This window comes from Eptatretus burgeri, chromosome 16, assembly GCF_056783735.1.
Source record: "Eptatretus burgeri isolate ZD-2024b chromosome 16, Ebu_testis_v1, whole genome shotgun sequence".
Taxonomy (NCBI): Eukaryota; Metazoa; Chordata; class Myxini; order Myxiniformes; family Myxinidae; genus Eptatretus; species Eptatretus burgeri.
Genome location: NC_140976.1, coordinates 20,563,386 through 20,581,987, shown reverse-complemented (window position 1 = coordinate 20,581,987; position 18,602 = coordinate 20,563,386). Strand labels below are relative to the sequence as shown.

At 55.6% G+C, this 18,602-nt stretch overlaps 1 protein-coding gene across 1 annotated transcript in view; it reads left to right on the top strand.

Annotated features, from left to right (window-relative positions):
* Positions 1-18,602, top strand: part of LOC147010667 (mannosyl-oligosaccharide 1,2-alpha-mannosidase IA-like) — a 506,989-nt gene that overhangs the window by 408,660 nt on the left and 79,727 nt on the right. The gene's annotated exons all lie outside the window — the stretch shown is intronic.

Sequence of the window (18,602 nt, the reverse complement as noted above, 5' to 3'; positions counted from 1 at the left end):
CCTACGGATCCCTGAGTGCGACATTCATGGTATTCGTGTCCCCAAAATAAATAACCTGAGGGCTGCGTAACTATCTAAACAAACTCACTCACACGGACGACTTAAATAAAATTGCCGGCGCTAGACAGACATGCCAGGGGCGCACTCATATTTACAGTACATCTTAACCTTAACTTACAAATTTTACACTAAACCATGGCCCAGGATCATTGAACTCTGCAAAAAGAAAGCAGTTAGCAGGGAGCCAGGCTGCCCACATGCAGTCTCTGACTCAAACAATGCAGGTGACAGGGAACGTGGCTGGCTGCTCACACGCAGTCCAAGGCCTTCCCTTTTGAACTGAACGCAGTGAACCACAACGGTGCTTGGGCTGCACAACGCAGTCTCCGTGCCAGCTCAAGTGGCACACTCAATGAACACAACGAATGGATGCATGAACACAAACACGGTGCACGGGCCGCCACTGCAGGCCCGTGTTGTAGCTGCCAACAGGGCAGTTCTCGCAGCTTGCAAACTGTTGCCTTGATCCTGGCGCACATGGAAATGAACAGGGGGGGGCAAAGCAAAAATTGAACGGGGCTGGTGAACGTGGGCAGTGGGCATGGCATGGCAAAGGCAGCAGGCAAACACAGCCCGCAGAAGAAGGCCGCTGCAGGCAAACACAGCCCGCAGATGAACTGGCCGGCACAGGCCTTGAAGTACCACAGCTGCAGATGATCCGACCGGCACAGGCCTTGCAGCACAGCAGCTGCAGACGATCCGGCCGGCACAGGCCTTGCAGCAACACAACAGCTGCCGATGAAGTGGGCCAGCACAGGCCTTGAAGAAAAACAGCCAGCCGGCAGACGAAGTGGGCCGGCACAAGCCTTACAGCAACACAGCCAGCAGATGAAGCTGGCCAGCCTTTGCCGTTCAGTGGAGGTTGGTGGAGGGAGTGCGGTGGTGCTGGCCACTCGGAAGGCGGGCTCAGACCTACCTACCTACCTGTCCCCCCCACCTATCGCCTTTGCCTGTCACTGTACATACCCACTCCCTTAATTTGTCAAACCCCAATTTAGCCCCAACTTATTTTTTTGTTGTTTTTATTTTTACTTCCCCACTATAAATCGTCCCCTAACCCCCTTTATCGTCCTTGTTCGGCTAACCTATTCTGTCACCTAGCCTACTCCCAACCCCTACGTTCCCTTCCCGGAGGGGAACAAGGGAGAGCTAACGTCCTGTGTCGAGGCCCAACTCAAGCCTCAGAATGGCCTTCCCAGAGTTCGGCGATCTATAACCCAAAGTGGGTCCAGCGGCCCACAACGACAGCGAGGGGATGGATGGTGCGGAGGGGTACATCTCCTAATCTACCCTAACCATTTAACCATTAAACTACCCCGGGGCTTTCAACAAGCGCCTCTCGCTTAAACTATTGGTTCTAACAACCCAGATTCCCGTCGCCTGTGTTGGTGTCCTCACAATTTCGGGCCTCGCCCCCCAATTTTCTCTCCGTGCCCTCACACGGTCTCCTGGCTGGGACACGTGGCTCCCTTTGGCAGGCACGACCCTCTGCCGAATCTCCCGCTATGGCACCCCGGGCACTACACTGCCTCCGAGCCTACCAGCTCCCTAACACCGGGGAGTGCCCCCCATGGCACCTCCCCTGAAACGCACACGTGGCAGGCCGGCCTCCCGGGCCCCTTTCCGAGGGTCACCCGTGCCCACAACACTGCACACGCGGCTAATGGCGCCCCGGGCCCCCGCACCAAGCAGGCGCACCCGTGCCCACTACTCTATCCCGGCCCCTCATGGGCCCATGGCCTACCGCGGCCGACTAGCCTGGTGCCCGGGGTACCCTCTCAGCGATACTCACCTTTCGCAGCCACGCTCCCAAGCCCGTCAACAGGGCTCCTGCACCCCTCCAAATGGGTCTCGAGCCTACTTTCCCACCAACAGCAAAACGACCTCCATTTTTCAATTTGACTAACCCAGCTAACTCACTCTACACTGACCCCGGGGTCCCTTGGGCGGGAGTCACTCCTCCCCCCAATCACTCATCGCACCATGCATTCCCCATTCACTCCACACACACAGACCCGCTGGCCTCACTCACTCACCAAGTACTCACCTCACAACTCTCCAACACACACACCGCTGAACTCTGCCATCCTTCTAACTACATCCCCTAACTAACTCGTGCTCCCACGTCGTCCCTTAAACTATAGCACGTTCCTTTTAACACTACGTAGCTAAACTACGTCCCCTCTACACATTCATAAGTCTGTCACAGTCTCCAAATAAATCATTTTATTTCCCAACCTAAATCTGGCTACAATCCCTCTAACTAATCCATTCCACGGACTCCAAGAGGACTTACCCCTGCCCCATGAAGTCGGTCTAACTAAGCTAACCCTTCCCCCTAACTAGTTTCCATCCTGTGCCCAGGTAAGGGGTCTTTCACCCCTTGCCCAGGAATCCTGTACACCCGAAAGTGAGGCTTGCTTTTTCCTTTTCCATGCGCAGCACCTGCGCGGCAACTCAGAGCTCGCGCACTTTGCACCTGGCCGTGACGTCATGCAGCTGCACGTGTTCCTCGTCCCTCCTTGGACGGTACCATCGGCCGGGATACCCCTCCTGCCGGATTCCAACCACACGTGCAGCCATGACGTCACCGTGCGCATAAAAAAAAACAAGCCCCATGTCTCGAGGGGTTCCCCACGCGAACACATGTGCTTTGCCCGTTGGAGCTTAACACACACGATCGCGTGGAGAACCCGTCCGGTCCAAATCCGTTTACCTGCCTAAACTTTGTCCGTCCGCGGGATCGGCAAATCCACCGCGTGCGTTTCCGGACCGGGACTTCACTCTCGCAAGCGAGCACGTGGCGGTCTCGTGCGTTGCACAGCACGAACCGCGTGCTCACTGCTGGGTGAACCCGGCACGGTCCACGAAATAGCTACAGCCGCTACTCGGCTTTCTCTCCTCTCATGTCGCCTTCGTCGTCGCCATTCAACCCACGCACACCTGCGTGTTACGACGCACACAGTCCACTCCATCACATTCACACGGGGAGACGCGGCTGCGTGCTCCCGCATGCCGACCGACATCTCCCTCTCATACCGCTCTCTCACACACACGGTCTCCCTTGCACACAGCGACCTTGCACACGGCCGTTCACTCACGCATGCGGGGGCACTCACCCGCGGTGCCTCACTCGCACTCCGTGCCTCATCCATACACGCGGGGGCACTCAACCGCGGTGCCTCATCCACACACGCGGGGGCACTCACCCGCGGTGCCTCATCCATACACACGGCGACACACACACGCGGTCTCTTCCACACACGGTGCCTCACCCACACACGCGGGGGCACCAACCCGCGGTGCCTCACTCACACTCCGTGCCTCATCCACACTGGCCGTTTCATCCACACACACGGCCTCACTCACACACGGTGCCCCATCCACGCACGCGGGGGCACTCACCCGCGGTGCCTCATTCACACACATGGCGACACTCACGCACGGTTCCTCATCCACACTCGGCGTGCTGGGAAGCACGCACTCTGGCACCATCGCCACCACACCACTCACACACGGGGTCGCTTCCACACACGGTGCCGCACTCACACCTTGCACCACACACACAGGGACAACCACCCTGGGGATTCGTGTCCCCACAAGGGTCTCCGGGGCCTCTATACCCCCAAGCTCTCCGTGCACCTGTCCACAGCACTCCTCCCCTCAACCTCACAAAGCACGACCGAACTCACCTGGTCGTGACTCGCCTCAAGGGGGCATACTCCCTCCCCTCGTTCCTGGAGGAGGCCATCCAGGTGCTCGCACCGGGTCCCTGCACGCTCCGCGAGCTCACCTCCATTATCCTCCACTACCTCCGTGTGTGTGTGCGCGTCACTTACCCCGTCTTCCTCGTGTAGTCTTTCCTCTATTTTTCTATCTCCCGTGTCTCTCCCAACTCTTCACCCTTTACCTCCCTTGTCTCACCTATTATTTCCTTTGTCACGGCCTTCGTGCCCGCCTGCAGGCATCGGCCCATGTTCTGCGTCTCACCCCGGAACTTTTTCATCTCTTCCCTCATTTGCTGTGTATTCGCATCCATCGTCGTTTTCACTTCATTTGTATTTGTATCCATCTTTTCGTTCATGCCTTTCATTTCGTTTTTCATTTCATTTGTATTTGTATCCATCGTCGTTTTCACTTCATTCATTTGTTTGTTCATTGCCGCCAGCATGGCGCATAGCTGGGCCATGTTGGATGCACTCAGCTGAGCCGTTTCGGCAAGGGTTGGGGAAGGGTCTTGGTGGAGAGGGGGGGGGGAGGTGTCATACACCGCGGCCGCTGCCGCACCCACCTCGGGCCCTGGGTTCAGTTGGGCGAGTCCGTGTTCCTGCACAATCAACATTTCCTGCTCGGGGATTCCATCCTGGACCATGGATCCTACACATTCTACATCCATTTCTAATACCCCCGGCTCCCGCTCGCCTTGAGACGCCATCTTGCTTCTCGTGAAGGGTTAATTTCGCTCGCTCGTAATTTGGAGGGAATCGGGGGTCGCTTCTCTCACCCCTGGACCGATTCCCGTGAATTTAGCCGGAGACAGGAGAGCCCGTTTTCCTGTTCTCCGATACCAGTGCCGCGAGGAGGGCGATGAATTTGTATCGCACGACCTGACACCAGTGTTGCGGATTCCGCGCCCGCCGGCGTGCTGACGGCCACGTAACTCGAATCGCGGCACGTCGCCCACCGGACGGACAATCCAGTCGTGACCCTCTCGGACTAACGCCGGGAACCAGTCACGGGTGGACCTTTCGGTCTCACCGCGATCGAGCCAATCAGCCCCCGCGTGGGATAGGGTTGCTCGCCAAATTCGAACTACCTAAGTACCCACGCGGAGGGTAGACCGGGCGATCGCACCTCGCCGCAGGTCGACTTCGGACACGGGCCACTTAAGCGACCCGTTCCGTACTATCAGAATAACCGAGCGGTGTTATCGTCGACCTCGACGGTTCGATTAATTATCGGGCGTACTCAGCCCACTACCAACCCTTTACGTGAAGCAAGATGAGGGTTCAATGGGGGAAAAGACGAAGCGAAGCGGGAGAACAGTTCAACAATAAAGCACATTTATTCGCGACGAACGGAAAGCACACAAATACAATTCCACCAAATGCACACAAAAAAAGAAAACACACTTCCATTTACACAAAAAGCAAATATAAAAGCGAAAACAATGCAGAGCTAATACCGACTACCGAGCACACGGCAACACTTATACAATTCTACTTCACAGACGGCGCCGACAACACATACCCAAAACCAAGGAAAAGAAATCCCCCAAGAATGAGGCAGGCCTGAGGCCGAGACCGGGTCGGGCCTACCCGTCTGGTGATGAGACGCGGAGCGGCGATGGCCCCGCAACCCGCGGGCCTCGTGGACGGTGTCTGGTAGGGGGTGGGAACGGGGCCCCCTTGGTCGCACTATCTCAGCGCGGGGGGAAACAGGAGGGGGTTGCTGATGCTCGGGGTATAGAGGATCTTTATTATCCCTGGTGTGCGTCTCCACCTCGGCCAGGTCGCGCTGCCGGCCTCCCTCGGGCGTGCAGCTCCTGGCACCGACGCGAGCACCCCCTCGTCCGACTCTCTTCAGCTTCTCCAGCCACTGCAGGCTTCGGGCTCCAGACTTCCACACTCTTCTCTCTCTTCTCCGACTCCTTCTCGTTCTCGTTCTCCTTCTTCTTTTTCGTTCTCGTTCTCGTTCTCGTTCTCTTTTGCGACTCTTTTCTGACTGACGAACACCGTCCTTTTATCCCCCCGTAACTTCGCCTTTGACCCCCTCCCTTTTGACCTTTCACCTCGCTCCCCATTGGCCCGAGAAAAAGTGGGCGTGAAGGCTTTTTGATCCACAAATTTGCATATATCGATCGTTCTGGAGGCGGGGCCAAATCGCCCCTCGCTCACCGATTGGACGGCAAAAAGTGGGCGTGTGTCGTTTTTGATCCGTTTTTGAAGCACAAAATCCGTGATTTTGTACACGCTGTTCGACGCGCGTTCTGCATGAGTCCAACACCGGTACCCACAGCGGGGCAATAACAGTGGCGATGCTACGGTTGTGAGGTGTGCGTGAAGGTCGTGGCGGTTGTGGTGAAGCGGTGGTTGTGGTCGGTGGTTGATGTTGTGGTTGTGATCATGGCGGTTGGTCCAAAATAAAGATAGTAAAAGAAAAACGGCTATCCTGAAGAGTCGCAGCTCGCATAAATGACATGTATTCCCACTAGACAACGGGTTTGGGCCTAACTACACATGCACTTACCGAGATACCTCACCTAAGGGACCTGAATGGTGGTTTGCGAATCTGGTAACCACAACACTACCCCCTTCCCTTTTTACAGACTCGTCCCGAGTCGTCAAATTTTCGTGTGCCATCATGTGTAGTTTTCCCCTAGTACATTTTACCTACGGATCCCTGAGTGCGACATTCATGGTATTCGTGTCCCCAAAATAAATAACCTGAGGGCTGCGTAACTACCTAAACAAACTCACTCACACGGACGACTTAAATAAAATTGCCGGCGCTAGACAGACATGCCGGGGGGCGCACTCATATGTACAGTACATCTTAACCTTAACTTACAAATTTTACACTAAACCATGGCCCAGGATCACTGAACTCTGCAAAGAAAAGCAGTTGGCAGGGAGCCAGGCTGCCCACATGCAGTCTCTGGCTCAAAACAATGCAGGTGACAGGGAACGTGGCTGGCTGCTCACACGCAGTCCAAGGCCTTCCCTTTTGAACTGAACTCAGTGAACCACAACGGTGCTTGGGCTGCACAAACGCAGTCTCCGTGCCAGCTCAAGTGGCACACGCAATGAGCACAACGAATGGATGCATGAACGGTTTGAACTGAATGCAGTGAACCACAACGGTGCATGGGCTGCACAAACGCAGTCTCCGTGCCAGCTCAAGTGGCACACGCAATGAGCACAACGAATGAATGGATGAATGGATGGACGCAAAACACGGTGCACGGGCTGCCACTGCAGGCCCGTGTTGTAGCTGCCAACAGGGCAGTTCTTGCAGCTTGCAAACTGTTGCTTTTACGGATCCTGGCGCACATGGAAATGAACAGGGGGGGCAAAGCAAAAATTGAACGGGGCTGGTGAACCTGGGCAGTGGGCATGGCATGGCAAAGGTGAGCAGGCAAACACAGCCCGCAGAAGAAGGCCGCTGCAGGCAAACACAGCCGGCAGATGAACTGGCCGGCACAGGCCTTGAAGAAAAACAGCCAGCAGATGAACTGGCCGGCACAGGCCTTGAAGAAAAACAGCCAGCAGATGAACTGGCCGGCACAGGCCTTGCAGAAAAACAGCCAGCCGGCACAGGCCTTGCAGCACAGCAGCTGCAGATGAAGCTGGCCAGCCTTTGCCGTTCAGTGGAGGTTGGTGGAGGGAGTGCGGTGGTGCTGGCCACTTGGAAGGCGGGCTCGGACCTACCTACCTGTCTCCCTCCCAACCTATCGCCTTTGCCTGTCACTGTACATACCCACTCCCTTAATTTGTCAAACCCCAATTTAGCCCCAACTTAATTTTTTTTTTTTTGTTGTTTTTATTTTTACTCCCCCACTATAAATCGTCCCCTAACCCCCTTTATCGTCCTTGTTCGGCTAACCTATCCTGTCACCCAGCCTACTCCCAACCCCTACGTTCCCTTCCCGGAGGGGAACAAGGGAGAGCTAACGTCCTGTGTCGAGGCCCAACGAAGCCTCAGAATGGCCTCTCCAGAGTTCGGCGATCTAACCCAAAGTGGGTCCAGCGGCCCACAACGACAGCGAGGGGATGGATGGTGCGGAGGGGTACATCTCCTAATCTACCCTAACCATTTAACTGTTAAACTACCCCGGGGCTTTCAACAAGCGCCTCTCGCTTAAACTATTGGTTCTAACAACCCAGATTCCCGTCGCCTGTGTTGGTGTCCTCACAATTTCGGGCCTCGTCCCCCAATTTTCTCTCCGTGCCCTCACACGGTCTCCTGGCTGGGACACGTGGCTCCCTTTGGCAGGCACGACCCTCTGCCGATTCTCCCGCTATGGCACCCCCGGGCACTACACTGCCTCCGAGCCTACCAGCTCCCTAACACCGGGGAGTGCCCCCCATGGCACCTCCCCTGAAACGCACACGTGGCAGGCCGGCCTCCCGGGCCCCTTTCCGAGGGTCACCCGTGCCCACAACACTGCCCACGTGGCTAATGGCACCCCGGGCCCCCGCACCAAGCAGGCGCACCCGTGCCCACTACTCTATCCCGGCCCCCCATGGGCCCATGGCCTACCGCGGCCGACTAGCCTGGTGCCCGGGGTACCCACTCAGCGATACTCACCTTTCGCAGCCACGCTCCCAACCCGTCAACAGGGCTCCTGCACCCCTCCAAATGGGTCTCGAGCCTACTTTCCCACCAACAACAAAACGACCTCCATTTTTCAATTTGACTAACCCAGCTAACTCACTCTACACTGACCCCGGGGTCCCTTGGGTGGGAGTCACTCCTCCCCCCAATCACTCATCGCACCATGCATTCCCCATTCACTCCACACACACAGACCCGCTGGCCTCACTCACTCACCAAGCACATGCCTCACAACTCACCAACTCTTCAACACACGCACCACTGAACTCTGCCATTCTTCTAACTACATCCCCTAACTAACTCGTGCTCCCACGTCGTCCCTTAAACTAGTAGCACGTTCCTTTTAACACTACGTAGCTAAGCTACGTCCCCTCTACACATTCACAAGTCTGTCACTGTCTCAAAATCATCAAAAATCATTTCCCATTTTCCCATCCTAAATCTGGCTACAATCCCTCTAACTAATCCATTCCACGGACTCCATGAGGACTTACCCCTGCCCCATGAAGTCGGTCAAACTAAGCTAACCCTTCCCCCTAACTAGTTTCCATCCTGTGCCCCGGGTAAGAGGGTCTTTCACCCCTTGCCCAGGAATCCTGTGCACCCGAAAGTGAGGCTTGCTCCTCTTTTTTTTTTTTCATGCGCAGCACCTGCGCGGCAACTCAGAGCTCGCGCACTTTGCACCTGCCCGTGACGTCACGCAGCTGCACGTGTTCCTCGTCCCTCCTTGGACGGTACCATTCGGCAGAGATACCCCTCCTGCCGGATTCCAACCACACGTGCAGCCATGACGTCACCGTGCGCAAAGAAAAAACACAAGCCCCACTTCTCGAGGGGTTCCCCACGCGAACACATGTGCTTTGCCCGTTGGAGCTTAACACACACGATCGCGTGGAGAACCCGTCCGGTCCAAATCCGTTTACCTGCCTAAACTTTGTCCGTCCGCGGGATCGGCAAATCCACCGCGTGCGTTTCCGGACCGGGACTTCACTCTCGCAAGCGAGCACGTGGTGGTCTCGTGCGTTGCACAGCACGAACCGCGTGCTCACTGCTGGGTGAACCCGGCACGGTCCTCGAAACAACCACAGCCGCTACTCGGCTTTCTCTCCTCTGTCGCCGTCTCCGTCTCCATTCCACACACGCATACCTCCGTGTAACGACGCACACAGTCCACTCCATCACATTCACACCGGGAGACGCGGCTGCGTGCTCCCGCATGCCAACCGACATCTCCCTCACATACCGCTCTCTCACACACACGGTCTCCCTGGCACACAGCGACCTTGCACACGGCCGTTCACTCACGCGTGCGGGGGCACTCAGCCGCGGTTCCTCACTCGCACTCCGTGCCTCATCCACACACGCGGGGGCACTCAACCGCGGTGCCTCATCCACACACACGGCGACACTCACACACGCGGTCTCTTCCACACACGGTGCCTCACCCACACACGCGGGGGCACTAACCCGCGGTGCCTCACTCACACTCCGTGCCTCATCCATACACGCGGGGGCACTCACCCGCGGTACCTCACTCATACACACGGCGACACTCACACACGCGGTCTCTTCCACACAACGTCCCTCACCCACACACGCGGGGCACTAACCCGCGGTGCCTCACTCACACTCCGTGCCTCATCCACACACGGCGTGCTGGGAAGCACGTACTCCGGCACCATCGCCACCACACCACTCACACGTGGTGCCTCACTCATACTGGCCGTTTCACTCACACACACGGCCTCACTCACACACGGTGCCCCATCCACACCCGGCGTGCTGGGAAGCACGCACTCTGGCACCATCGCCACCACACCACTCACACGTGGTGCCTCACTCATACTGGCCGTTTCACTCACACACACGGCCTCACACACACGGTGCCCCATCCACACCCGGCGTGCTGGGAAGCACGCACTCTGGCACCATCGCCACCACACCACTCACACACGGGGTCGCTTCCACACACGGTGCCGCACTCACACCTTGCACCACACACACAGGGACAACCACACTGGGGATTTGTGTCCCCACAAGGGTCTCCGGGGCCTCTACACCCCCCAAGCTCTCCGTGCACCCGTCCACAGCACTCGTCCCCTCAACCTCGCAAAGCACGACCGAACTCACCTGGTCGTGACTCGCCTCAAGGGGGCATACTCCCTCCCCTCGTTCCTGGAGGAGGCCATCCAGGTGCTCGCACCGGGTCCCAACACGCTCCGCGAGCTCAACCCCATTGTCCTCCACTACCTCCGTGTGTGCGTGCGCGTCACTTACCCCGTCTTCATCGTGTAGTCTTCCCTCTATCGTTCCCATCTCCCGTGTCTCTGCCAACTCTTCACCCTTTACCTCCCTTGTCTCAACTATTATTTCTGTTGTCGTCACCTCGTGTCTCGTCTCACACGTTTTGGTCTCCCCATTTAATTTTTCCCTTTCGGTCATCGTCACGACCCTCGCCCAACACGTTCCACGAATTATTTTTTCACCCGCCTCCACCGCGGGCCTGTCAGCCGTTGCACCCCCACCCAGCTCGTTTGCTCACACACGTGGAGTCGCCATTTTTATCTCCCCGGTCACGGCCTTCATGCCCGCCTGCAGGCTTCGGCCCATGTTCTGCGTCTCACCCCGCAGCTTTTTCATTTCCTCCTTCATGTTTGTTTCCATTCCGTTCATTTTTGTATCCATCTTTTCGTTTATTTGTTGTGTATTCGCATCCATCGTCGTTTTCACTTCATTTGTATTTGTATCCATTTTTTCGTTCATGCCTTTCATTTCGTTTTTCATTTCATTTGTATTTGTATCCATCGTCGTTTTCACTTCATTCATTTGTTTGTTCATTGCCGCCAGCATGGCTATAGCTGGGCCATGTTGGATGCACTCAGCTGAGCCGTTTCGGCAAGGGTTGGGGAAGGGTCTTGGTGGAGAGGGGGAGGTGTCATACACCGCGGCCGCTGCCGCACCCACCTCGGGCCCTGGGTTCAGTTGGGCGAGTCCGTGTTCCTGCACAATCAACATTTCCTGCTCGGGGATTCCATCCTGGACCATGGACTCTACATTATTACACATGTACATTTCTAATACCCCCGGCTCCCGCTCGCCTTGAGACGCCATCTTGCTTCTCGTGAAGGGTTAATTTAACTCGCTCGTAATTTGGAGGGAATCGGGGGTCGCTTCTCTCACCCCTGAACCGATTCCCGTGAATTTAGCCGGAGACAGGACAGCCCGTTTTCCTGTTCTCCGATACCAGTGCCGCGAGGAGGGCGATGAATTTGTATCCCACTCCTGACACCAGTGTCGCGGTTTTCGCGCCCGCCGGCGTGCGAACGGCCACGTAACTCGAATCGCGGCACGTCGCCCACCGGACGGACAATCCAGTCGTGACCCTCTCGGACTAACGCCGGGAACCAGTCACGGGTGGACCTTTCGGTCTCACCGCGATCGAGCCAATCAGCCCCCGCGTGGGATAGGGTTGCTCGCCGAATTCGACCTACCTAAGTACCCACGCGGAGGGTAGACCGGGCGATCGCACCTCGCCGCAGGTCGACTTCGGACACGGGCCACTTAAGCGACCCATTCCGTACTATCAGAATAACCGAGCGGTGTTATCGTCGACCTCGACGGTTCGATTAATTATCGGGCGTACTCAGCCCACTACCAACCCTTTACGTGAAGCAAGATGAGGGTTCAATGGAGGAAAAGACGAAGCGAAGCGGGAGAACAGTTCAACAATAAAGCACATTTATTCGCGGCACACGGGAAGCACACAAATACAATTCCACCAAATGCACACAAACAAAAGAAAACACAATTCCATTTACACAAAAAGCAAACATAAAAGTGAAAACACAGTGCAGAGCTAATACCGACTACCGAGCACACGGCAACACTTATACAATTCTACTTCACAGACGGCGCCGACAACACATACCCAAAACCAAGGAAAGAATATCCCCAAGAATGAGGCAGGCCTGAGGCCGAGACCGGGTCGGGCCTACCCGTCTGGTGATGAGATGCGGAGCGGCGATGGCCCCGCAACCCGCGGGCCTCGTGGACAGTGCCTGGTAGGGGGTGGGAACGGGGCCCCCTTGGTCGCACTATCTCAGCGCGGGGGGAAACAGGAGGGGGTTGCTGATGCTCGGGGTATAGAGGATCTTTATTATCCCTGGTGTGCGTCTCCACCTCGGCCAGGTCGCGCTGCCGGCCTCCCTCGGGCGTGCAGCTCCTGGCACCGACGCGAGCACCCCCTCGTCTGACTCTCTTCAGCTTCTCCAGCCACTGCAGGCTTCGGGCTCCAGACTTCCACACTCTTCTCTCTCTTCTCCGACTCCTTCTCGTTCTCGTTCTCCTTCTTCTTCTTCTTTTTCGTTCTCGTTCTCGTTCTCGTTCTCGTTCTCTTTTGCGACTCTTTTCTGACTGACGAACACCGTCCTTTTATCCCCCCATAACTTCGCCTTTGACCCCCTCCCTTTTGACCTTTCACCTCGCTCCCCATTGGCCCGAGAAAAAGTGGGCGTGAAGGCTTTTTGATCCACAAATTGGCATATATCGATCGTTCTGGAGGCGGGGCCAAATCGCCCCTCGCTCACCGATTGGACGGCAAAAAGTGGGCGTGTGTCGTTTTTGATCCGTTTTTGAAGCACAAAATCCGTGATTTTGTACACGCTGTTCGACGCGCGTTCTGCATGAGTCCAACACCGGTACCCACAGCGGGGCAAGAACGGTGGCGATGCTACGGTTGTGAGGTGTGCGTGAAGGTCGTGGCGGTTGTGGTGAAGCGGTGGTTGTGGTCGGTGGTTGATGTTGTGGTTGTGATCATGGCGGTTGGTCCAAAATAAAGATAGTAAAAGAAAAACGGCTATCCTGAAGAGTCGCAGCACGTATAAATGACATGTATTCCCACTAGACAACGGGTTTGGGCCTAACTACACATGCACTTACCGAGATACCTCACCTGAGGGACCTGAATGGTGGTTTGCGAATCTGGTAACCACAACAATATATATATACATATATATACATATATATATATATATATATATATATATATATATATATATATACATATATATATATATATATATTTGTATATATATATATATATATATATATATATATATATATATATATATATATATATATATATATATATATATATACACATATATATACACATATATATATATACACATATATATATATATATATATATATATATATATATATATATATATATATTGTTGCGGATTCCGCGCCCGCCGGCGTGCTGACGGCCACGTAACTCGAATCGCGGCACGTCGCCCACCGGACGGACAATCCAGTCGTGACCCTCTCGGACTAACGCCGGGAACCAGTCACGGGTGGACCTTTCGGTCTCACCGCGATCGAGCCAATCAGCCCCCGCGTGGGATAGGGTTGCTCGCCAAATTCGAACTACCTAAGTACCCACGCGGAGGGTAGACCGGGCGATCGCACCTCGCCGCAGGTCGACTTCGGACACGGGCCACTTAAGCGACCCGTTCCGTACTATCAGAATAACCGAGCGGTGTTATCGTCGACCTCGACGGTTCGATTAATTATCGGGCGTACTCAGCCCACTACCAACCCTTTACGTGAAGCAAGATGAGGGTTCAATGGGGGAAAAGACGAAGCGAAGCGGGAGAACAGTTCAACAATAAAGCACATTTATTCGCGACGAACGGAAAGCACACAAATACAATTCCACCAAATGCACACAAAAAAAGAAAACACACTTCCATTTACACAAAAAGCAAATATAAAAGCGAAAACAATGCAGAGCTAATACCGACTACCGAGCACACGGCAACACTTATACAATTCTACTTCACAGACGGCGCCGACAACACATACCCAAAACCAAGGAAAAGAAATCCCCCAAGAATGAGGCAGGCCTGAGGCCGAGACCGGGTCGGGCCTACCCGTCTGGTGATGAGACGCGGAGCGGCGATGGCCCCGCAACCCGCGGGCCTCGTGGGCGGTGTCTGGTAGGGGGTGGGAACGGGGCCCCCTTGGTCGCACTATCTCAGCGCGGGGGGAAACAGGAGGGGGTTGCTGATGCTCGGGGTATAGAGGATCTTTATTATCCCTGGTGTGCGTCTCCACCTCGGCCAGGTCGCGCTGCCGGCCTCCCTCGGGCGTGCAGCTCCTGGCACCGACGCGAGCACCCCCTCGTCCGACTCTCTTCAGCTTCTCCAGCCACTGCAGGCCGGGCTCCAGACTTCCACACTCGTCCCCTCCGTTCCAACTCCTTCTCGTTCTCGTTCTCCTTTCCGTTCTCCTTCTCGTTCTCGTTCTCCTTTTTGTTCCGACTCCTTCTCGTTCCGACTCCTTCTCGTTCTCGTTCTCCTTTTCGTTCTGACTCCTTCTCGTTCTCCTTTCCCTTTTTCTGACTGACGAACACCGTCCTTTTATCCCCCCGTAACTTCGCCTTTGACCCCCTCCCTTTGACCTTTCACCTCGCTCCCCATTGGCCCGAGAAAAAGTGGGCGTGAAGGCTTTTTGATCCACAAATTTGCATATATCGATCGCCCTGGGGCGGGGCCAGTCGCCCCTCGCTCACCGATTGGACGGCAAAAAGTGGGCGTGTGTCGTTTTTGATCCGTTTTTGAAGCACAAAATCCGTGATTTTGTACACGCGGTTCGACGCGCGCTCTGCACGAATCCAACACCGGTACCCACAGCGGGGCAAGAACGGTGGCGATGCTACGGTGGCGAGGTGTGACGGGAAGGTCGTGGCGGTTGTGGTGAAGCGGTGGTTGTGGTTGTAATCATGGCGGTTGGTCCAAAATAAAGATAGTAAAAGAAAAACGGCTATCCTGAAGAGTCGCAGCTCGCATAAATGACATGTCTTCCCACTAGACAACGGGTTTGGGCCTAACTACACATATACTTGCCGAGATACCTCACCTAAGGGACCTGAATGGTGGTTTGCGAATTTGGTAACCACAACACTACCCCCTTCCCTTTTTACAGACTCGTCCCGAGTCGTCAAATTTTCGTGTGCCATCATGTGTAGTTTTCCCCTAGTACATTTTACCTACGGATCCCTGAGTGCGACATTCATGGTATTCGTGTCCCCAAAATAAATAACCTGAGGGCTGCGTAACTATCTAAACAAACTCACTCACACGGACGACTTAAATAAAATTGCCGGCGCTAGACAGACATGCCGAGGGCGCACTCATATTTACAGTACATCTTAACCTTAACTTACAAATTTTACACTAAACCATGGCCCAGGATCATTGAACTCTGCAAAAAGAAAGCAGTTAGCAGGGAGCCAGGCTGCCCACATGCAGTCTCTGACTCAAACAATGCAGGTGACAGGGAACGTGGCTGGCTGCTCACACGCAGTCCAAGGCCTTCCCTTTTGAACTGAACGCAGTGAACCACAACGGTGCTTGGGCTGCACAACGCAGTCTCCGTGCCAGCTCAAGTGGCACACTCAATGAACACAACGAATGGATGCATGAACACAAACACGGTGCACGGGCCGCCACTGCAGGCCCGTGTTGTAGCTGCCAACAGGGCAGTTCTCGCAGCTTGCAAACTGTTGCCTTGATCCTGGCGCACATGGAAATGAACAGGGGGGGGCAAAGCAAAAATTGAACGGGGCTGGTGAACGTGGGCAGTGGGCATGGCATGGCAAAGGCAGCAGGCAAACACAGCCCGCAGAAGAAGGCCGCTGCAGGCAAACACAGCCCGCAGATGAACTGGCCGGCACAGGCCTTGAAGTACCACAGCTGCAGATGATCCGACCGGCACAGGCCTTGCAGCACAGCAGCTGCAGACGATCCGGCCGGCACAGGCCTTGCAGCAACACAACAGCTGCCGATGAAGTGGGCCAGCACAGGCCTTGAAGAAAAACAGCCAGCCGGCAGACGAAGTGGGCCGGCACAAGCCTTACAGCAACACAGCCAGCAGATGAAGCTGGCCAGCCTTTGCCGTTCAGTGGAGGTTGGTGGAGGGAGTGCGGTGGTGCTGGCCACTCGGAAGGCGGGCTCAGACCTACCTACCTACCTGTCTCCCCCCCACCTATCGCCTTTGCCTGTCACTGTACATACCCACTCCCTTAATTTGTCAAACCCCAATTTAGCCCCAACTTATTTTTTTGTTGTTTTTATTTTTACTTCCCCACTATAAATCGTCCCCTAACCCCCTTTATCGTCCTTGTTCGGCTAACCTATTCTGTCACCTAGCCTACTCCCAACCCCTACGTTCCCTTCCCGGAGGGGAACAAGGGAGAGCTAACGTCCTGTGTCGAGGCCCAACTCAAGCCTCAGAATGGCCTTCCCAGAGTTCGGCGATCTATAACCCAAAGTGGGTCCAGCGGCCCACAACGACAGCGAGGGATGGATGGTGCGGAGGGGTACATCTCCTAATCTACCCTAACCATTTAACCATTAAACTACCCCGGGGCTTTCAACAAGCGCCTCTCGCTTAAACTATTGGTTCTAACAACCCAGATTCCCGTCGCCTGTGTTGGTGTCCTCACAATTTCGGGCCTCGCCCCCCAATTTTCTCTCCGTGCCCTCACACGGTCTCCTGGCTGGGACACGTGGCTCCCTTTGGCAGGCACGACCCTCTGCCGAATCTCCCGCTATGGCACCCCGGGCACTACACTGCCTCCGAGCCTACCAGCTCCCTAACACCGGGAGTGCCGCCATGGCACCTCCCCTGAAACGCACACGTGGCAGGCCGGCCTCCCGGGCCCCTTTCCGAGGGTCACCCGTGCCCACAACACTGCACACGCGGCTAATGGCGCCCCGGGCCCCCGCACCAAGCAGGCGCACCCGTGCCCACTACTCTATCCCGGCCCCTCATGGGCCCATGGCCTACCGCGGCCGACTAGCCTGGTGCCCGGGGTACCCTCTCAGCGATACTCACCTTTCGCAGCCACGCTCCCAAGCCCGTCAACAGGGCTCCTGCACCCCTCCAAATGGGTCTCGAGCCTACTTTCCCACCAACAGCAAAACGACCTCCATTTTTCAATTTGACTAACCCAGCTAACTCACTCTACACTGACCCCGGGGTCCCTTGGGCGGAGTCACTCCTCCCCAATCACTCATCGCACCATGCATTCCCCATTCACTCCACACACACAGACCCGCTGGCCTCACTCACTCACCAAGTACTCACCTCACAACTCTCCAACACACACACCGCTGAACTCTGCCATCCTTCTAACTACATCCCCTAACTAACTCGTGCTCCCACGTCGTCCCTTAAACTATAGCACGTTCCTTTTAACACTACGTAGCTAAACTACGTCCCCTCTACACATTCATAAGTCTGTCACAGTCTCCAAATAAATCATTTTATTTCCCAACCTAAATCTGGCTACAATCCCTCTAACTAATCCATTCCACGGACTCCAAGAGGACTTACCCCTGCCCCATGAAGTCGGTCTAACTAAGCTAACCCTTCCCCTAACTAGTTTCCATCCTGTGCCCAGGTAAGGGGTCTTTCACCCCTTGCCCAGGAATCCTGTACACCCGAAAGTGAGGCTTGCTTTTTCCTTTTCCATGCGCAGCACCTGCGCGGCAACTCAGAGCTCGCGCACTTTGCACCTGGCCGTGACGTCATGCAGCTGCACGTGTTCCTCGTCCCTCCTTGGACGGTACCATCGGCCGGGATACCCCTCCTGCCGGATTCCAACCACACGTGCAGCCATGACGTCACCGTGCGCATAAAAAAACACAAGCCCCATGTCTCGAGGGGTTCCCCACGCGAACACATGTGCTTTGCCCGTTGGAGCTTAACACACACGATCGCGTGGAGAACCCGTCCGGTCCAAATCCGTTTACCTGCCTAAACTTTGTCCGTCCGCGGGATCGGCAAATCCACCGCGTGCGTTTCCGGACCGGGACTTCACTCTCGCAAGCGAGCACGTGGCGGTCTCGTGCGTTGCACAGCACGAACCGCGTGCTCACTGCTGGGTGAACCCGGCACGGTCCACGAAATAGCTACAGCCGCTACTCGGCTTTCTCTCCTCTCATGTCGCCTTCGTCGTCGCCATTCAACCCACGCACACCTGCGTGTTACGACGCACACAGTCCACTCCATCACATTCACACGGGGAGACGCGGCTGCGTGCTCCCGCATGCCGACCGACATCTCCCTCTCATACCGCTCTCTCACACACACGGTCTCCCTTGCACACAGCGACCTTGCACACGGCCGTTCAC